General features: G+C 57.0%; 1 protein-coding gene across 2 annotated transcripts in view; it reads right to left on the minus strand.

Moving 5' to 3' along the window:
* Window positions 1-5650, minus strand: part of LOC137362482 (serine/threonine-protein kinase A-Raf-like) — a 280505-nt gene extending 274855 nt beyond the window's left edge. For both annotated transcript variants that reach the window (XM_068026861.1, XM_068026860.1), the window contains exon 1: window positions 5539-5650. The gene's annotated coding sequence lies outside the window, so the exon portion shown is untranslated. The remainder of the gene's footprint in view (window positions 1-5538) is intronic.
* Between the last annotated feature and the right edge of the window lie 350 nt (window positions 5651-6000).

The raw sequence follows: 6000 nt of genomic DNA on the forward strand, positions 1-6000 counted from the left end.
GCATCCAGCACGGTGTACAGTACACTACGAACGTCCAATCTCTCTACACCTCCATCCCCCACCAGGACAGTTTTAGGGATCTCTACTTCTTCCTTGAGCAGAGGCCCAACCAGTCCCCATCCACCACCACCCTCCTCCACTTGGCTGAACTTGTTCTCACATTGAACAACATCTCCTTCAATCTCCACTTACTTCCTCCAAGTAAAAGGTGTTGCTATGGGTACCCGCATGGGCCCTAGTTATGCCTGTCTTTTTGTTGGATATGTCAAACATTTCTTGTTCCAGTCCTACTCAGGCCCCCTCCCCCAACTCTTTTTCCGGTACATTGATGACTGTATCGGTGTCGTTTCCTGCTCCCGCCCCAAACTGGAAAACTTTATCAACTTTGCTTCTAATTTCCACCCTTCTCTCACCTTTACATGGTCCATCTCCGAAACTTCCCTTCCCTTCCTCGACTACTGTCTCTATCTCTGGTGATAGGCTGTCTACTAATATCCATGAAAAACCCACTGACTCCCACAGCTACCTTGACTACACTTCTTCACACCCTACCTCCTGTAAGGACTCCATTCCATTATCCCAGTTTCTCCATCTCCGACACATCTGCTCTGATGATGCTACCTTCCACAACAGCTCTTCTGATATGTCTTCCTTTTTCCTCAACCGAGGATTCCCCCCCCACGGTGGTTGACAGGGCCCTCAACCGTGTCCGCCCATTTCCTGCACCACTACCCTCACCCCTTCCCCTCCCTCCCAGAACCGCGACAGGGTTTCCCTTGTCCTCGCTTTCCACCCCATCAGCCTCCAGATCCAAAGGATCATCCTCCGCCATTTCCGCCACCTCCAGCGTGATGCCACTACCAAACACATCTTCCCCTCCCTTCCCCTGTCAGCATTCCGAAGGGATCGGTCCCTCCGTGACACCCTGGTCCACTCCTCCATTACCCCCACCACCTCGTCCCCTTCCCATGGTACCTTCCCCTGCAATCGCAGGGGGTGTAACACCTGCCCATTTACCTCCTCTCTCTTCACTATCCCAGGCCCCAAACACTCCTTTCAGGTGAAGCAGCGATTTACTTGTACTTCTTTCAATGTAGTATACTGTATTCGCTGCTCACAATGTGATCTCCTCTACACTGGAGAGACCAAACGCAGACTGGGTGACCGCTTTGCGTAACACCTCCGCTCAGTCCACAAGCAGGGCCCCGAGCTTCCGTTTGCTTGCCATTTCAACACTCCCCCCTGCTCTCATGCTCACATCTCTGTCCTGGGATTGCTGCAGTGTTCCAGTGAACATCAACGCAAGCTTGAGGAACAGCATCTCATTTACCGATTAGGCACACTACAGCCTGCCAGACTGAACACTGAATTCAATAATTTCAGAGAATGACGGGCTCTGCATTTTACTTTTATTTTTAGTTTTTTTCCTTTTTCCTTTTTTTATATTTTTGTGTGTTTATTTTATTTTATTTCATCTTAGTTTGTTCAGTTTGCTTACTCACTGTTTTTTTTTTCATGTTTGTACTTGCAGCTGTTCAATTTTCAGTCCATTAACACCCTATCTGTACTAATGCTTTGTGTCTTTCAACTCACCATTGACATATTGTTTGCCTTTGCTCCATGACCTTCTGGTCAGCTATTCTGTGACCTTGTCCTATCTACACCTTCTCCTTTGTTATCTCTTGCCCCACCCCCGCTTTACTTGCTTATGCCAAAGACTTGCAGGTTGACAGGTAAATTGGCCATTATAAATTGCCCCTAGTATAGGTAGGTGGTAGGGGAATTGAGGGAAGGTGGGGATGTGGTAGGAATATGAGATTAATGTAGGATTAGTATAAATGGGTGGTTGATGGTCGGCACAGACTTGGTGGGCCGAAGGGCCTGTTTCAGTGCTGTATCTCTAAATAAATAAAAAAATAACCTCTTACATTTCTAAAAATGCCAGTTCTGAAGGGTCACTGACCTGAAACGTTAACTCTGCTTCTCTCTCCACAAATGCTGCCAGATCTGCAGAGTATTTCCAGCATTTTTTATCTTCATTACAGTACAATAACCCCTCGCCTGTAAAACACCCAGCAGGGCGGACAGTACAGTAACCCCTCGTTTGTACAACACTTACAATAACCCATCGCCTGTACAACAGCCAGCACGGTGAAGAGTACAGTAACCCCTCACGGTGCCCTGCTCCTGAGACTCGAGCATAGAAATCAAGCTGACACTTCAAGTCCAGTACAGAGGGAGCGCCGCACTGTCGGAGGGTCAGTACTGAGGGAGCGCCGCACTGTCGGAGGGTCAGTACTGAGGGAGCACCGCACTGTCGGAGGGTCAGTACTGACGGAGAGCGTCACTGTCGGAGGGTCAGTACTGAGGGAGCTCCGCACTGTCGGAGGGTCAGTACTGAGGGAGCTCCGCACTGTCGGAGGGTCAGTACTGAGGGAGCGCCACACTGACGGAGGGTCAGTACTGAGGGAGCGCCGCACTGTCGGAGGGTCAGTACTGAGGGAGCGCCGCACTGTCGGAGGGTCAGTACTGAGGGAGTGCTGCACTGTCGGAGGGTCAATACTGAGGGAGCGCCGCACTGTCGGAGGGTCAGTACTGAGGGAGTGCTGCACTGTCGGAGGGTCAATACTGAGGGAGCGCCGCACTGTCGGAGGGTCAGTACTGAGGGAGCGCCGCACTGTCGGAGGGTCAGTACTGAGGGAGCGCCGCACTGTCGGAGGGTCAGTACTGAGGGAGAGCCGCACTGTCAGAGGGTTAGTACTGAGGGAGCGCCGCACTGTCGGAGGGTCAGTGCTGAGGGAGTGCCGCACTGTGGGAGGGTCAGTACTGAGGGAGCGCCGCACTGACGGAGGGTCAGTACTGAGTGAGCGGCGCACTGTCGGAGGGTCAGTACTGAGGGAGTGCCACACTGTCGGAGGGTCAGTACTGAGGGAGCGCCGCACTGTCGGAGGGTCAGTACTGAGGGAGCGCCGCACTGACGGAGGGTCAGTGCTGAGGGAGTGCCGCACTGTGGGAGGGTCAGTACTGAGGAAGCGCCGCACTGTCGGAGGGTCAGTACTGAGGGAGGGCCACACAGTCGGAGGGTCAGTACTGAGGGAGGGCCACACTGTCGGAGGGTCAGTACTGAGGGAGGGCCACACTGTCGGAGGGTCAGTACTGAGGGAGGGCCACACTGTCGGAGGGTCAGTACTGAGGGAGGGCCACACTGTCGGAGGGTCAGTACTGAGGGAGTGCCTCACTGTCGGAGGGTCAGTACTGAGGGAGCGCCGCACTGTCAGAGGGTCAGTACTGAGGGAGCGCCGCACTGTCAGAGGGTCAGTACTGAGGGAGCGCCGCACTGTCGGAGGGTCAGTACTGAGGGAGCGCCGCACTGTCGGAGGGTCAGTACTGAGGGAGCGCGGCACTGTCGGAGGGTCAGTACTGAGGGAGCGCCGCATTGTCGGAGGGTCAGTACTGAGGGAGGGCCGCACTGTCGGAGGGTCAGTACTGAGGGAGGGCCACACTGTGGGAGGGTCAGTACTGAGGGAGCGCCGCACTGTGGGAGGGTCAGTACTGAGGGAGCGCCGCACTGTCGGAGGGTCAGTACTGAGGGAGTGCCGCACTGTCGGAGGGTCAGTACTGAGGGAGTGCCGCACTGTCGGAGGGTCAGTACTGAGGGAGCGCCGCACTGACGGAGGGTCAGTACTGAGGGAGGGCCACACTGTCGGAGGGTCAGTACTGAGGGAGCGCCGCACTGACGGAGGGTCAGTACTGAGGGAGCGCCGCGCTGTCGGAGGGTCAGTACTGAGGGAGGGCCACGCTGTCGGAGGGTCAGTAATGAGAGAGCGCCGCACTGACGGAGGGTCAGTACTGAGGGAGGGCCACACTGTCGGAGGGTCAGTACTGAGGGAGCACCGCACTGTCGGAGGGTCAGTACTGAGGGAGCACCGCACTGACGGAGGATCAGTACTGAGGGAGGGCCACACTGACGGAGGATCAGTACTGAGGGAGCGCCACACTGTCGGAGGGTCAGTACTGAGGGAGCGCCGCACTGTCGGCGGGTCAGTACTGAGGGAGCGCCGCACTGTCGGAGGGTCAGTACTGAGGGAGCGCCGCACTGTCGGAGGGTCAGGACTGAGGGAGCGCCGCACTGTCGGAGGGTCAGGACTGAGGGAGCGCCGCACTGTCGGAGGGTCAGGACTGAGGGAGCGCCGCACTGTCGGAGGGTCAGTACTGAGGGAGCGCCGCACTGTCGGAGGGTCAGTACTGAGGGAGCGCCGCACTGTCGGAGGGTCAGTACTGAGGGAGCGCCGCACTGTCGGTGGGTCAGTACTGAGGGAGCGCCGCACTGTCGGAGGGTCAGTCCTGAGGGAGCGCCACACTGTCGGAGGGTCAGTACTGAGGGAGCGCCGCACTGTCGGAGGGTCAGTGCTGAGGGAGCGCCGCACTGTCGGAGGGTCAGTACTGAGGGAGCGCCGCACTGTGGGAGGGTCAGTACTGAGGGAGCGCCGCACTGACGGAGGGTCAGTACTGAGGGAGCGCCGCACTGACGGAGGGTCAGTGCTGAGGGAGCGCCGCACTGTCGGAGGGTCAGTACTGAGGGAGCGCCGCACTGACGGAGGGTCAGTACTGAGGGAGCGCCGCACTGACGGAGGGTCAGTGCTGAGGGAGTGCCGCACTGTGGGAGGGTCAGTACTGAGGGAGCGCCGCACTGACGGAGGGTCAGTACTGAGTGAGCGGCGCACTGTCGGAGGGTCAGTACTGAGGGAGTGCCACACTGTCGGAGGGTCAGTACTGAGGGAGCGCCGCACTGACGGAGGGTCAGTACTGAGGGAGGACCACACTGTCGGAGGGTCAGTACTGAGGGAGCGCCGCACTGTCGGAGGGTCAGTACTGAGGGAGTGCCGCACTGTCGGAGGGTCAGTACTGAGGGAGTGCCGCACTGTCGGAGGGTCAGTACTGAGGGAGTGCTGCACTGACGGAGGGTCAGTACTGAGGGAGGGCCACACTGTCGGAGGGTCAGTACTGAGGGAGCGCCGCGCTGTCGGAGGGTCAGTACTGAGGGAGTGCTGCACTGTCGGAGAGGCATTAATGAGGGAGTGCTGCGAAGTTGGAGGTGCTTCCTTTCGATGAGATATTTAACCCGAGACTCACCGCTCTCTCAAGTGGATGTAAAAGATCGCACAGCCACGACTGGAAGGGGAGGGCGTGAGCAGGTCAGGAGGGCGGTGGGGGAGTTCACTGCTCTGGGGCAATATTTATCTCTCAACTAACATCACTCACAAACAAACAGTCATGTCCTCATTTTTGCTTCTGCAAGCTGGCTGCTGCATCTCCTACATTACAGCAGTGACAACACCTCAAACGGCTTTCGTAGGGTGGGTCGCGCTTCGGGAGGGACATCCTCAGGTTGCGAAAGGCGCTGCAGAAATGCAAGATTCTTTCTCACATAACTATCCGTCAACCACAAGACTGCTCACGCAATGCTCTATTCATTCATACACGTCATTAAGAAACATGGTGGAAAACACATTGTAACAATTAGCGGTGGACCCTTACCTGCAGGAAGTGCGGTGTCAGGCGGAGCGCAGGCTGTTTCGCCGGGAAACGCCACGACTTCTCCCGCTTTTCCTCCTGGACGAGCGACGTCGAACGCACCTCCGGGGGTGGGGGGGGGGGGGGGGGGTGGGGGGGGTGGTGGTGTGTGTGTGGGGGAAAACAGCGCCTTCCTGGAATGAGAAGTGAGCTTCGTTAACTGCAGCCCAACCTGTAAGTCGACACAGGACTGCCCAGCCTTTATTACACCGGAGACCCTGTTCTCTCCCGTGTCCTGGAATCGACATTTATCCCCGGACAATATCACTGCAACCGCTAATCAGGTCATTCAGCACGTGGGAGCTCCCTCTACACTGTCCCCATCAAACACTCCCCAGGACAGGTACAGCACGGGGGTTAGATACAGAGTAAAGCTCCCTCTACACTGTCCCCATCAAACACTCCCCAGGACAGGTACAGTACGGG

This window comes from Heterodontus francisci, unplaced genomic scaffold (genome assembly GCF_036365525.1).
Source record: "Heterodontus francisci isolate sHetFra1 unplaced genomic scaffold, sHetFra1.hap1 HAP1_SCAFFOLD_817, whole genome shotgun sequence".
Taxonomy (NCBI): Eukaryota; Metazoa; Chordata; class Chondrichthyes; order Heterodontiformes; family Heterodontidae; genus Heterodontus; species Heterodontus francisci.